The following is a 15,868-nucleotide window of genomic DNA, read 5'->3' as shown; positions in this document are numbered from 1 at the left end:
AAGACCATAACTCAGCAGGAAGTTTACTGTTTGAATTGTTCAAGTTTTTTCATATTCCCTTTGAATGATGTTCCTGCAAGTTGCAGTGATAGCAGCATCCACTTTCATAAAAGTCGCTGAAGGGGAGCGACAGCTCATTAGAACCCATCAGTACACTTCATACCTTTCCAGCTATTATTGTTGCTGGTTGGTATACAGCCATTCAGTTAGTCCTTGTCTGTTGTTATGAATGGAAATTGGGGTATTTCCCATCACCGTTTTCACTTCAGACCTTTACAAATTATTTTTGGTCCCAAATATAATTGTGTATAGACAGACATTGCTTCGAGGAAAGCTGCTGGGATCCACTGAATTGTGACTTTAGACAAAGGCATTTTGTTTAGAAGGCTTGTCCCAAAGTGGTGCTGGAATCTGAAAGAAGGGCTTGCCAGTGTCTCATTCTTTCTGCTGTGAACTAATAGGAAAGCTGATGTTTGCCGAGTGGATGGCTGTAACCCACTATCCAAACAGATCTCTGTTTGCCAACTGTGAACATACTGCTGCCTGCGAGGCACTCCATCATGCCTTGAATGGATCCTCTTGTGTTCAGAATTTTCTGACTCAAAGAGAGAGAGATAGAAATATTTCTTTCAGACTTAAGCATTCACTGTAGCATTCGTAGTCTCATCAGACCTTTAGAAACCAGGCATACACCAAAGATACTTCTTAAAGGGAATAAGAAAAGAGTAGAGAAAAAGGAATAAAGGAAGAGACAGCCCATTGAAATGCCTTCAGTTTGACCACTTGTGGCCAAGTTTTCATAAATAAACCAGGCCTCCTTGGTAAATAGAAAGGCTTGTGAGAATATTCCTCATTTCCTCTGAGCAAATTAAAACTTTCATGACTGCTTTTCTACATCATGGTTTGTCTCTGTTTTTTTTTTTTCCATATGCACAGGCGCCTCCAAATCATGCAATACATTATTAAGGTGTTCTGAAATGTTTCATTCCACCTGACTCACTGCTTAAGAGGGGAAGATTAATTGATACAAATGATATTGATTATTTTAGGGCCCATTAACTTTGGAGTCCCTGCCTTACTGAATATGAAACGGTGAAAATGAAATGAGATCTATGTTGGTGTTACTCTCCCTTTATTCATGTTGTGTGGGTAATGTCAATAGAAATTATGCTTTTTGGCAAAGCCTACTGTTTGCTGAGTTACTTAAGGGCACAGCTCCTTGAAAAGGTTAGATATTCCTTGAAATTGCCCATTGTTCTATATCGTAATGTGTAGAAACCTTGGTTGAATCAGAGGAGAACATTGTTGAGAGCACAGCTCTGTGAGAACATGACGTGCATGGACAGTTTCCTATCATGGCCTGAGTTATTATCCTAGTTAATACCTGTTGAACAGGAGGCAAACTTTGTGTGAGATTCTAGGGGAAACGAGGAGGGTTTCCTGTAGGGTACGGGATACATAGAATGTTTTTATGAAATGAAAGAGTTCCATGCAACAATGAATGATATTGCATTACTTAGTGAGAAATCAATGCTAATGTATTTGAAGTAAATGGTTTCTGGCTTACCACTTTAAAGGGTTGCTTACCCATCCTCCATTTCTGTTTTGTGGATACTGCTTCTTAGCTGGGACTACTTATACTCCTAGAGAGAGCCTTCTGTTTACCTTTAGTTGTCAAAATTGGAATGTCAGACAGGTGTTGCGGAATAGCGGGTTAAGCTGTCCCCTTCATAGTGGAACACTAGTTCACGTTCTAGCTATTTTGCTTCCAGTGTACTTCCCTGTTAGTGCATCTTGGAAAGCAGCAGAGGCCCACCAACCCAAGTGCCTGAGTCTGCCACCCATGTGGGAAACCTGGATGGAATTCCTAGCCATTCACAAACAGGTCTCACTTCCTGTCTCTCCCTCTCTGCTAGTAGCGCTGCCTTTGGATGAACTAAGTAGATCTTTAAAACAAATAATAAAAAAAATCCTGGTATGCACCAGGAATCCTGGGGGTGTAGGGCGTGGGAGAGGAGGAAATGACAGGCCCTGTTGTGGTCCAGGGCTTGTGACCTCTGCTAACCCACCTGGCAGGCTCTGAACACACCTGGCACTCCTCTGAGCATTTCTTCCTAGCACAGTCTTGTGAGATGGGTGCTATATAAATACTCCTCCTCTGACGTGCTGGGGGCGGGAGAGTTTCAGAGTTCAGAATTTTTCAGATTATGGAGTTTTTGCCCAGACTTCGTCACATGTCTTTCCCAATGGGAAACTCAGAAATCTGAAACTTTCGAGTGCCGCACGGGTGCTTTTCTTCATGTATTAAAAGAGGAAACCCAGGCAGAGGGAGTTTTAGTAACATGCCTAGTTACTGGTAGAGTTTAGGATTCAATCTGGAAGAAGTGTGTGGCTCCGATGTCTGCCGGAACTGCTTCACAGTCCTTGGCTGGCAATGAAATCTGCATCTCTTTACAGATTTTTTTTTTTTTTTAGAAATTGTGCAGAGGTTCTCAAAACCTCAAGTACTAGGAAGCCAAGATTGTGTCAGAAACCTAATGCTTGAGACAGGTAAAGAAATATGCTCTTCTCTGTGTTTACTCACAGAAATTGCATATTTAATTCACTCACTGTTATTTTGAATTGCATTGAGATCTGCTAGAACAAGGCAGAGCTATGCATTTTGATTAGAACATAATTGGCAGTTTGCTTTTAAAAATATCTGGGAATCAATTAATCATTGTTAGGCATCCTCGTGTAAGACCAGAATATTTATATAGTGCACTGAGGACACCTCAGAAAGTTCATGGAAAAGTAGAATTGAAAGATAAATTGTTTTTGGTGTATACATTTTAGGAATTCTTTTGGAAATGCACACTTTTTATATTATACATTCTCATGCATATGTTGAAGATAAATTACCTAAGTATAATTTTTTTATGATGATGAAGTGTATGTGTGTGTGTGTGTGTGTAAGGTTTGGAATAATATTTTAAGTTTTTTTGCCATTGAAATATTATGCAACTAATGGCCAGCATAATTATATTTTTTTCAACATCATATTTAGCAGATCCAGCTCATCTGAAATGTTGCCCTGAGTGGAGTGGTTGTCCCGTGACTCAGCTGCTGGGATAGGAGGAACCAGACAGTTTTGTAGGGATAGTGTAAGTCTGCAAACTACAAAAATGGAAAGTCTATTCTAGAAATTGTATTCTAGAAATAAATTCTAAAAAGACTCTGTCTTGCAATGGTGTATAAACTTTTTAAGCAATGGATCTGAACTGAAATTTTTTGCGAACGTGGTGAGCACAGGAAACCTACTTGTATTTGTTGAAATTCTTTGGAAAGAGAAATTGTGTGACAAAACAGAAAGCCCAGCCCAGTCTTCTGCCTCCGCAGTCTCTGGGCCTTCTTTCCATTTGTTTGTTTTTGTTATTTCCTGTCTTGGGCCTACTTAGGACCTGTTTTTGAGGCCTTTCAAACTGCACCCCATTGAGCATCTCAGGATATATACCTTCACAACCAGAAGAGGACTCCAAAGATCACTGCCTCTGTCATTTCCAGCCATCATTTCTAACTACTGAAAAGCAAAAACAGAAATGCCTGTGACAAAGTGGATGTTTTGATTAAGACATCATTTAGAATGCCCACAACACATATCCAAGTCCCTGGGTTCTAATCCTAAATGTTGTGGTTGAGCTCTCTGTTGGTGTGTACTCTGGGAGGCAGATGATGGCATAAGGACTTGGAACCGTGCCACCTTCATGGGAGATCTCCATGGGGTGCCTGCTGGTGCCTTGCTTTGGCCTGGTCTAGTCCTGGCTGTTTGTGGGCATTTGGGAAGTAAACTAGTGAATGAGCAATGTCAATCTCTAGTCTCTTTTTCCCTTCAAATGCAAACAGCATATTACTCATACTTGCTCTCCAGTCACTGAAGAATAAATGGACAATAAATATCAAATAAACAATAGAATTTACAGGGAATACAAATGACCAAAGCTCCCTGTGGGTGAAATTGATCTTTATTGTTCCTGATCTTTATCAGCCTGTGTTTAGTGGGTTTGATTGTCTGGGGTTCAGCAGATATTAAGTCATTTTGCAAGTGAATTTAGTGAAATTAAAGTGGTGAAAGATAGCTTAATAAAATTCTCGTGGCAACAGCACTTGTTCCCAAGAGTCTTCAGAGGAAAGATTTGTTTTGTAGCCCCTTTGTAAATCTCATCCTGTAAAGCTTACGCTGGGACAGCACATTTAGTGATTTAAGAAGTGCAACTTTATTGTTCCTGTCCTGTGGCTGACATTAATAAGAAGGTTGCGATGTGCGCACCTGGGAAAAGGAAGCCACCATTTCCCCAAATGCCAGCGAGCAATAGCAGTCTGGTGATTTAACATGTGGTTAGAACAGCCACAGCTTAGGTGGGCATCCTGTCTCCTGTCAAAAATGGCTTTCTGGATAGCTTTCCCTCAGGAGTGTGGGAGGGAGTGGAGGCTGTGGTAGGTGGGACACAACAAATGGAAAAGACCATGTGTAAGCACATGTGTTTGCAGGAAGGTGCTAATTTGTGATTGACTATTACACTGTGGAGATTAATGAGCCTACATAGAATGTGCTACTTTTTAAGAATGGGAAGTAAAGCAACATTTTTCTATTATGCTGAGACTGAGTTTGAAAAGGCACATATATTTTTCAGGCCTAGATGGGATTTTAATGCATGTCGTATGCATGACCTGGTTCATGGGCATGAAACACATTTTCCTAGCACTGTTTGTCCTCAGTCTATACAGATACCAGACATGTTCTCACATTGATTTTTCCCCCCCTTTTCTAAATAGTTGTGGTGAGAGAGCTGAGCCAGTGTTTGTATACTTTTTGGCTATGAGAAAGATTTCAGACTTCAGTTTTAAAATGTGGTGATGGTGGTGAGACTGTTAGCTTTTTAAAAGGGGCAATAGCCTGGTGTGTGTGTTCTCAGTATTTCCATGGAAAACCTGAAAATTAATTTTAAATACTTTCTATTTGAATTAAAATGGCTGACATTATATAGTAATGTTGAGGTCCAACTGCAGTACAGTAGGTCTGAATTTGAAGCAAAAGGCAAAAAAAAAAATGTGTTCTTTTAAGTGAATTGCTCTGTGGTTATGTCTTATGATTTTAGATAGAAAGTGAGTATTAGTACTTTGCAGAGTGAAGGCTGGGTCTTACTGTATGGGAACTTCATAGTTGTGTCCACAGAAGTCTTAGGTAGCCACCAGCTTTTATGGAACTATGAACACAATGACAGTTTGAGATTCTGTATTTCCTGATTTCCTTCAGGTTTTTTTTTTTTTCAGTGTATGTACCACATTCCATGAATTTCAAAAAATATACCTCCTTCCCATTTAAACATATTCCAATTTAAAATGTGTTTCCTGTTGATTAAATGTCATTAGATGGTTAGACAGCTTTTTTCTTTTAGTGGCATAAACGTTCTATTTTATCACATTGATGGTGTTATAGACTTGGTGAAATATGATGTGATAACTATGGCTCTGTGTTATATATAAAAATAGACATCCTTGTATTTTTCTTATCCTGTTTAGTCATAGTAGGAATTCTAGAGTTTGGACCTTTTGATAAACAAAGATTATTTTTATTTTTATCTTTTTCAAAAAGTTGTGTTTGCTTACTTACTTGTAAGTCAGAAGGAAAGAGTGAAGGAGGGAGAGAGAGTGAATCTTCCATCCTCTGGGCTTGCTCCCCAGATAGCCATAATGACCAAGGTCAAGCCAGGCTGAAAACAGGAGCCAGGAGCTTCTTCCTGGTCTCCCTCGTGGGTGGCAGAGGCCAAAACACTTGGACTATCTTCCTGTGCTTTTCCGAGGCCGTTGTCAGCAAGTTGGATGGGAAATGGAACAGCCAGGACACCAACTGGTGCGTGTATGGGATGATATTGTCACAGTTAGCTTCTTTACTAGAGCTGGTCTTTTCTGTTTTTCAAATATTTATATATTTGAAGAGTGGACATGGACACACATACACACACACACACACACACATACACCCAACCCCCAACCCCCTTCGCTGCTTCACTCCCCCAATAGCCAAATCTGGGAACTTGGAATTCACTCCTGTTCCCCCATGCCTCTTAGCATGTACCTTAGCAAGAAGCTCAGTTTTGGGGACAGGGTTCCAAGGCTTAGGGCTGTCTTCGGCTGCTTTCCCAGGCCACAACCAGGGAGCAGGATGGGAAGTGAAAAAACCAGAATATGAAAAGGAACCCATATGTTGCATCCTGGCACATGCAAGGTGAGGACTTTAGCCACTAGACTAACCAGGCCAGTCTCCTGGATTTTGGTCTTTTGAATGAGTGATTCCTCTGGGAGTGTCATTAATTGACAAGAACAGAAGAACTCTAAGGAGGAATTAGGTTTGATGATCTTTATGATGCTACGAGAATTCTGATTCTGAGTTCTTCTTGACTGTCAATTAAAATCATTCACAAAAAGTTTTTTTTTTTTATCAACTGCTCTGTGTCCTTATTCTTAGATGAGTAGTTTTGTATTAAACAGTCATCAGTGGCCAGTACTTCTCCATACAATGTAACACTTATACTGGCTGCTTTCAACAGAGTGCTTATTATCCTGTATTATGTAAAATCCTGTGACCAATTTGTTGTTGCTATGGAACTATAATAATTCTTATGATTAAAGTTAGAAGGCTATTTTTAGCTAAATTATTGTCATCTTTGTTAGTTGAAGCATATTTAATTAAATATCCATTAATAGTGTGAAATTTTTGGGACTCTGCTAATAGCTTTTCTCTTCTCTTCAGTTTGTACATTATACTCAAATCAAAACTCAGCTAATTGGTCTAGCAATAACTGCAAAGGACATGTGCTCTAAGAATCTGAAATACACCCTTTCCATTTTAATTTAACTGTATTCTTTCTGGGAAAGTATTCCTCTGAACTGGTCCATTAAAACACCTGAATCAACGTAAGTAGGGTATGTGGTGGTATTGCAGCAGTGGAGATGGCTCACTTGTGAGGAGGACAAACCAAATAGGACTTTCATAACCATCAAGCAAAGAAAGTACTGAATTTCTTTTCTTTCACTTTAGGTTTTTATCGTGGAAGACTTAAGTGGCTTACCCAAGGCCATTTAGGTAGAGTCCCATGTCTCTTCTGATCCATCTGGATCTGATGGAGGAGGGCTGAAGAGATGGACTCTGAAAAATGCTATTGAGGGCAAGTGTTTGGCACAGCAGTGGTGCTTCCCTTGGAATGCCCCATTTCCCTTATGAGTGCTGGTGTCTGCCTTTAACTCTGCTTTCCATCCCTGCTTCTTGCTAATGTGTACCCTAAGAAGCTGCACTGATGGTTCAAGTAGTTGGGTAAAGTGTATAGGATTTTTTTTTGTAACAGTCCTTCAAAAATACTTCTGAAAAGGAGACGAGGAGCAGGGGGCAGCCTCTGGATTCCTGCTTCTTGGGAGTTCCCATTTTGAGTATCATTCATGTCAAATGGCCAGAGACCTTCTCATGCTTCTCAGCAGTAACTGGACAGCAGTTGACACGAGTTGGAGCCATATGTTTGCGTTTCTAAATCATACTTGTCATCACCTGTGCACCCCATCCACCAGATTACTACTTCTTCCTGTCTTTTGTTTTCTTCCACGTTGAGTATTTTTCCTGCTTTCCTGTGCAAAGAAAGTGTCAACATCTTTCTCTCTCCTTGTTAACTGATCTCCATTTGAGTAGTACATTTGTGTGCAGGCTGTAATAGACTTCACCTTAAATCTATGACCAGGAAAATTATATTCAGATAGTTTAGACATTTCTTCATTCTTCGATAATGTTAATCGACCCTTAGGTCAGGGTGAGTCTAAACGTGTATCTCAATGAATCTTAAGGCACATGGAATGCACACATGGCATTTGCTTCTCAGCTGAACTCAGGCATAAGAGAAGTCCCAGCCGCAGTGGTTTCTCAAACGTAGTGATGGGATAAGAAGTTGAAAATTAGAAATGCTTATCATATGCAAAACTCCCATTCCACCGTATTCTTTTATGTCTTTAATTGAGCACTTACCTTGGCGATGTGTGTCTTGATGTCGGCCCCAGCAGGCACAGTATGATCCAGGCTCAGCCATTTCTTTTTCTTTTAAAGATTTATTTATTTTTATTGGAAAGTCAGATATACAGAGAGGAGAGAGACAGAGAGGAAGATCTTTGATTTGCTTGGTCACTCCCCAAACGGCTGCAACGGCCAGAGCTGACCCAATCCAAAGCCAGGAGCCAGGAACTTCCTCCAGGTCTCCCATGCAGGTACAGGGTCCCAAGGCTTTGGGCCATCCTCGACTGCCTTCCCAGGCCACAAGCAGGGAGCTGGATGGGAAGTAGGGCCACTGGGGTTAGAACTGGTGCCCATATGGGATCCCAGGGTGTTCAAGGCAAGGACTTTAGCCACAAGGCCATCGTGCCGGGCCCCAGCCATTTCTGATGAAGGTCTTGGTGAGCAGACTTTAGAGTGAGTGTTGTCATGAAAAGTTGCTTTTTCAGCTCTGTGAACACAAGGATAAATGCACACAGCAACCTTTTTGGTCACTTGTTTCCCCCAGTATTATATAGATGCTTCACTTTCATTTGTCCCAGGCCACCTTAGTAAGGGGAGAATTTCCAAAGTGAAATTGTAGCCTACTCACTAGAGCTGTTCGTGGGACCAGTGTGCCAGGGGTGGAGAGCATTTCTGATGCTGTGCAGCCATGAAAGAGTCAGCTCTCTCTCCGAGAGTAACCAATCCAGCTAGCTTCTGTAGTTCAGAAAGGCTGGTGTGGTATTACAGCCTTCACCCAGTTGCCTGGACTTGTCTACTGGTACCCTAAGTGAGACTGGGCTCCGCAGAGTGTGTGTGTGTTCTTCTTTCTTTTTCTTTTGCTGTCAGCCCCCAGCCTTTGTTTGTTTTTCACACACAGGCAAAAGAGCAAAGGCAACAGACTGTGTAAGTTAGTCCTCCCCGCACCCACCCCTTCCCTATAGTGACACTGCAAGTGTAAGCGGAACTAGCCATCCCAAAAGCCAGTGATGAAATACCAGCTGCTGGACGATTAGGATATTTACTGTTCATCAAAACACTTTTGTAAAATCAAGTTTAGTCTAAAAAGATTGCAGGTTCCTAGTTGGGAGATAGTGGTGCGGGAGCTGCCTTCAGTGCGGGCCCAGAGTATGACCTCAGGAGGCTAAATTATGACTCGGTTTCAGTTCCACCTCCCCCGTCCCCCGCCCATTTCCTTAACAGGCCTTGATTTCCTTTCGTATTTGTGTTGTGTAAGTCCTGGACACTTTGCCTCCTGCCTTTGAATCTGAAGTATACCACGTTGGGATTGTATCATCAGAGGCCTGCCTTTATGGCCAGCACCCTTGCTGTTGCAGTGGTGGAAACAAGCCTGAGAGCATTTGGAATGGATCCTCCATGGATGGCTGTGTGAGCCTCATTAAAGCACCGGCTGATTGAACTATCCTGAATGTATTGAGTAGTGACATGGTGGCGAGCTGTACATCCTAATTATTATTTGCAATGCGGTGTTCAGGTGGATGATGTTAAAGTTCTTTGGTTGGAACAAATGAATTGATGTGAGACCAAGCTGATGAGGACCTAGTCAGGTTTTGTTGCTGTCGCGCCCACGTTTCTTATCGTCCGGCGATAAGAGGCAGACGCGAGTGAAGTCTCCTGTGGTAGTCTTTATTGCGCGCACGAAGATGAGGAGGGAAAGGCTCAGATCCCGGCAGGCTGTCTGCTCTTATGTGCTGACTGGCCCCGCCTCCGCCGATGATAGGTCGGCGTCATGATTACGCAGGGTCCTGGGCGACTGGATTCGTCAGTCCCAGTGTTCATGCGCCGGCCACGCCTCAGCTCACTGGGCATGTGCTAGGCTTCTGCGCAGTACCACGAAAGCTACGTCACCAGGAACCAAGGTGTGGCTTTTCCGGCCGGCGCCATTTTGGGTACAGCATGTAGCCAGTACATACAGATGCGGCTGGCAACATCTCCCCCTTTCTTATACAATAGAAAAAATAAGCTGGTATGGGCCTGTCTTAGGTTGTAGACGCAAGGCACACGATCCGTCATAGGGAGGCTGCGTAGCTTGACGTAGTCCCTGTCTTAGACCGATAATTGTCTGGGTCTATCTTACCCGTCATGGGCTACAACCACGGTGGTTGTAAAGAGCAATGTCTCGACAAGGCAGTTATAAGAGTGACTACCCTCTCGCGTGCAATGGACAAGTCCTGCGAGGTGCAAGGGCTAGTCAGGTACATCATGCTCGAACTCAGTGCAATGCCATAATGGCCTGAGGTGCAGGAGCCATGATGTCCATGCTCTTAACTAAACCCGTTGAAGCATGCTCCACCATACCATGGGGGAGTCACCATTCTGTATGGCTAGTAGGGCTTGATGTATTGCCACACGTTTTCACTGAGCGCAGCATCTCAGACGACACAGGCAAAAAGGCATAAGGCACAGCCTGTACATAAGAGCAGAATCAGCACAACCATTCCCACCCATTCCTTAATATGGGAAGTGATGTTCCAAATCCAAGTGGCCAGGGTTTCAGTAACAACAGGATCCACCCGTGTAGAATTAATCTGGACAATGGCAATTCACAAGTCAGACTGTAGAATATCAAATTCTCTCGTCCATTTTCTTAAAAGGTGAGAAGAAAGCTGGCAGGAAAGATTAGCAGCCGTTGCCTCGTGTAAGCGTTCCAGCGGTTGCAGAAATGTCAGAAGGCGGTGATGGACAGGAACGAGTCAATCGAGCTGGAACCCAAACTGGAACTGGGGCGTCCTGTGGAAACACACAAATGGCTCCTCGAGCCTGCCTAATAACTGGGTCTGGGCCCTTCCATTTGGACTCCAGAACATTCTTCCACTTGACCCAAGATTGCTCTTGCGCCGTGTTAAGGGAATGACGATCTGCAGCATTGAGGCCTTGCTCATTCAGTTGTAAAAAATTGATGGTGAAGAGAGCCAGGGCTAGAGTGGCCCGAGGGCTCTGACTGGCGAGACCAAGCGATTCCCAGGTGGTTTTTTGTTTTTGTAATAATTCCTTAATAGAGCGATGAGCACGTTCGATTATTCCCTGACCTTGTGGATTATAAGGAATGCCAGTCACTAATTTGACGCCCATCTTCATGCAAAAATCGCGAAATTTGGCTGAAGTATAGGCGGGGCCATTATCAGTCTTAATACACTCAGGTTTACCCCATGCGGCCCATGCTTCTAAGCAGTGTTGGATTACATGGATGGCCTTCTCCCCAGTTAGAACTGATGCAAAGAGCACACCAGAAAAGGAGTCCACGGATACATGAACAAATTGGTTCTTCCCAAAGGATGGGACGTGTGTCACATCCATCTGCCACAATTGATTAGGTCTCAATCCCCTAGGATTGACCCCCTCATGTGAAGCAGGTCTAAATTCGCAGCAGGCAGGGCAATCAAGAACTATTTGGCGCGCTTCCTTTCTAGTGATCCCAAATCGGAGTCTGAGGGTTTGGGCTGAAACATGAAATTGTGAATGAAACTGGCGGGCTTTCTCCCCTGAGGATGGTGGAGACACCATCATAATCATGATTTGGGTTCTGGTGGCGGCATCGGCAAGAGCATTCCCTCGAGCTAATGGCCCTGGTAAACCTGAATGAGCTCGGATATGGGTTATATAAAAGGGGTGGCTTCTACGCCAGATGGCCTGTTGAATTTGTTTAAAGAGATCCGCCACTGGGCCGGACCCTGAAATAGAGCCAGCGGCCTCCAAAACATTCACTGCATTAACTACATATTGAGAATCAGAAACAATATTCAAAGGTTCTAGAAAGGTTTGTAAGGCAAAAAGCACCATATGGCATTCTACCCTCTGAGGAGAGACCGTCGCAAAGGTCTTTTTTATCACAGTATCTCCGGCAACTAAGGCTCCGGCTCCTGTCGAGGAACCGTCAGTAAAAATTGTAAGAGCACCAGGGAGAGGACAGGCACTGGTTCTTATCGGAAAAACCACAGGATGTCGCTGTAAAAATTGTAGTAATGGATGCCTTGGAAAATGATTATCAAAAGTTCCCTGATAGACAAACATTAAGATGGACCACTCATTGCTACACCCACTCAGCACTTGTAATTGCTGGACAGTATAGGGGACTATTATGCGGTCTGGATGACGCCCAAAATGAATTAAGGCTAATTTTAATCCTTTAAACACTATTGATGCGACTGCAGATGGATACCACTGAATAGACTTAATCTGAGAAACCTGAGAATGAATCCATAATACAGCAGTGGGGAAAACTTCTGTAGGCAATACACATAGCTCAAAAGGCTGATTTTGATCTAGGCGTACTAATTGAGCTTTTTCAATAGCTTCCTGGACTTTTATTATGACCTGCTGTGCCTCATGGGTGAGGGTTCGCCTGGAAGCGAGATCAGAATCGCCTTCAAGCAGAGCAAACAAAGGCCGTAACTCTTGAGAAGAGATCTTAAGGAAGGGTCGCAACCAATTAATATCCCCCACTAATTTCTGAAAATCATTCAAAGTTCGCAAATGAGAAATCTTGAGGCTTATCTTTTGAGGCTTAATACATGTTTCTGTAATTAAAGACCCTAAGAAGGCTTTCACCTGCTGCATTTGAACCTTCTCGGATGAAATTATAAGGCCATAATCCTGTAAAGCCCGCTTCAGATCAACGTAAATCTGTAACAACTGATCTTGCTCTTGAGCACAAATTAAAATATCGTCCATATAATGGACGACACGGGCCACTGGAAAACGATCTCGCAGTGGTTGTAACACTTGGGCAACATAAAGTTGACACATGGTAGGACTGTTAGCCATCCCCTGGGGCAAAACTTTCCATTGATATCGCTTATCTGGCTCTTCATGATTAATGGAGGGAATAGTAAAAGCAAACCTCTCCCTATCCTTCAATGCTAATGGTATAGAAAAAAAGCAATCCTTTAAGTCAATCACTAATAACGGCCATTGCTTAGGGAGGGATGACAAAACTGGAAGGCCACGTTGAACGGGACCAAAGCACTGCATCTGTGCATTTATAGCTCTTAAATCATGTAGGAGGCGCCATTTTCCTGATTTCTTTCTGATAACAAAGATAGGAGTATTCCAAGGAGAAACAGAGGGCTCCAGATGTCCCAAATGTAGCTGTTCCTGAACTAATTGTTGAGCAGCTTGGCACTTTTCAAGAGAAAGCGGCCATTGGGGAACCCAAACCGGCTCCGCTGTTTTCCAAGGTATGGGCAGCTGCGTGCCAATGGCCGCTACTAAAAACCCAGACCTTTACGGCCTGGATTTCCCCGGGGTTCAATTGGCTGGGCAATACCTTGACTCTGTTTACCTAAACCTTTTCCTTGAATATAGCCCATTTTATCCATCAACTTTTGAGAGACTTCAGAATAACCAGAGGCATTGGAGACTAGTTGTATCCCCATCTGTTGAAGAATATCTCTTCCCCAAAGGCAAACCGGTAGGTTCAGGACATAGGGTGTGACTGTCCCGCAATTGCCTTCCTTATCCTTCCACTGTAGGGCTCTGGCACTTTGGGATGGAGCTTGTTCAAACCCCAGACCGCGTAGGCTATGAGAAGTTTGAATCAAAGGCCAATCATGCGGCCAATACTTGGAGGTTATGATGCTCTTATCAGCTCCTGTGTCTAAAAGTCCCATAAACGGTCTATTCTCTATTTGCAACTCAAGCATGGGTCTATCGATCATATCCATCATTAAATTTATATAAGGAACCTCTACTTGGTTCTGGACAGTCTTATCTGCACTAATTAAAGCTGGTAAAAATATGAGTTGGGCTATAGGATCACCTGAAGCGACAGCAAAAGCACCTCGTGCGACTGAGCACAGCACTGAAAAGGAGCTAGCTTCCGGATGTAAAATTCCAGGTGTTACAATAAAACCTTGAGAGCTCAAGGCTGCTCGGCCTATCACAAGCCTGACCGCACCAGGTGGTACCGTGTCTGTTAAGATGACCGGTACCGGCGTAATGCCGTCCTCTGGTTTTAAGAGGACTCCGGTGGCGGCACAGAGGTCCAGACTTGCAGGGTGTCGCTCCTGGCAGGGTTCCCTCGTGCATGACGGAAGAGTGCCCGATCGGTCAAGGGGACCTGGGCCTTCGATCCCCATCTCCCGTTTTTTGACTCCTGGCTTAAGGGGTGTTTTGGCTCCTGGCTCGAGAGAGGGCGTCCTTTTATATCCTTCACTGACTTGCATTCATTGGCCCAATGTCTACCTTTGCGGCACCGTGGGCATATCCCAGGAGGCTTATTGCTAGGCCCTGCACGGCATTCCCTTTTCATATGTCCTGGTTTGCCACACTGAAAGCACACGGGTGATGTTCTCTCCCTATGATTAGACCTTAAAATGGCGGCTGCTAGTCCATGAGCTGTTAAAGGGCCTCCTGTATCCCTACAAACATTTAGCCAATCTGAAATTCCCTTGGACTTACGATCCTTGAGTAGGGCTCTACATTCTGCATTACACTGCTCCCAAATATTCTGCTCTACCATTCTAGTGTTCTGATCTCCCTTTCCAAAGGTCCTTTCCACGGCCTGCATTACGCGTGCCACAAAATCAGCAAAGGGCTCATCTGGCTCCTGCTTAACCTGTGTAATGCCCAGTTTCTCTTGCCCTTTAAGTGAAAGGGCCTTCCAAGCCTTTATAGCTGCAGTAGAGATTTGAGTATATACTGGCCATGGATATCTATTTTGATCATCAGAGTATTGGCCTTGTCCGGAAAGCATATTATAAGACCACGTCAAAGCGTCGCCGCCGCGCTGTTGATTTGCGCGGGCGGTCTCAGCCAAAAGCTCCTGCCATAATCCCTTCCAATTTAGATATGATCCCATATTAGGGAGAACAGCCTTCACCACAAATTGCCAATCAGAGGGAGTCATATTCATTCCTCCCATGCGTTCTAACAGGGACAAAGTGTAGTTGGCATGAAGACCATATTGCTTTACAGACATGGCCAATTCTCGCACTAATAATGCGTCTACCTGTCTGTAAACTCTTTCCCTTTCTTCTTCTAAGACGGGGAACATATTTTGAAGTTCCCGGCGTGTGACTGGATTAATGAAGGAGGAGCCGGCACCACAGCTCATGGGTGGGGCAGATGGGGTTACAGGAGGAGGAACCATTAGTGAAATGGCTCCAGAGCCCTGAGGCCATGGGTCAAGCGTGGCCGGCGCAGTAGCACCGCAATTCTCTTTCTTCGCCTTTTCTGATCCTCCTCTGTTTCCTGCGGGTTGTTTGCGTTCTAAACGCCTATCCCGCTTGTACCCTTCCTCCGCGTCGGACGTCTCCGAACTTGATGAGGAAGATCCTGCTTTCAGTTTCACCTTTCTTTTCAAACCGGTTCTCCTCTCCCGCTCTGTTTCTGAGAGACTATCCTGGGCAGACTGAAGGGCTTTGTCACTCTCTGACCGCTCCCTTAAGGAGGGCATAAACCGTCTGCAAAAATTTACCAGAGAGATCTGTGCGCCCATGTCTATAACCAGAAGCAGTGGCTCCTATACCTCCGATTTATGCTCCTAGTCACCCGAAAGTTCTCCCTCTCAGAGCTCCTTACCTGTCTTATGGCCGCAGTTCTGACTCAGTCCCATTCAAAACGGGAGGCCCCCTCCAGGTCCCGGGTTTCGGCACCAGTTGTCGCGCCCACGTTTCTTATCGTCCGGCGATAAGAGGCAGACGCGAGTGAAGTCTCCTGCGGTAGTCTTTATTGCGCGCACGAAGATGAGGAGGGAAAGGCTCAGATCCCGGCAGGCTGTCTGCTCTTATGTGCTGACTGGCCCCGCCTCCGCCGATGATAGGTCGGCGTCATGATTACGCAGGGTCCTGGGCGACT

General features: G+C 44.2%; 1 protein-coding gene across 4 annotated transcripts in view; it reads left to right on the top strand.

The window, feature by feature from the left end:
- The window catches only part of FNDC3B (fibronectin type III domain containing 3B), a 340,056-nt gene that overhangs the window by 160,661 nt on the left and 163,527 nt on the right, over nt 1-15,868 (top strand). Inside the window, exon 1 of one of the 4 annotated variants that reach the window (XM_041002961.1) lies at nt 8,403-9,499. The exons of the other annotated variants lie outside the window; for them this stretch is intronic. The gene's annotated coding sequence lies outside the window, so the exon portion shown is untranslated. Of the gene's footprint in view, nt 1-8,402; nt 9,500-15,868 lie in introns of those variants that run through there. 4 annotated transcript variants of the gene reach the window in all.

Source organism: Ochotona curzoniae, unplaced genomic scaffold (assembly GCF_017591425.1).
Source record: "Ochotona curzoniae isolate NIBS_2020 unplaced genomic scaffold, NIBS_Ocur_1.0 scaffold_2587, whole genome shotgun sequence".
In the NCBI taxonomy this organism is placed as follows: domain Eukaryota; kingdom Metazoa; phylum Chordata; class Mammalia; order Lagomorpha; family Ochotonidae; genus Ochotona; species Ochotona curzoniae.
This window is presented reverse-complemented; position numbering and strand designations above follow the sequence as displayed.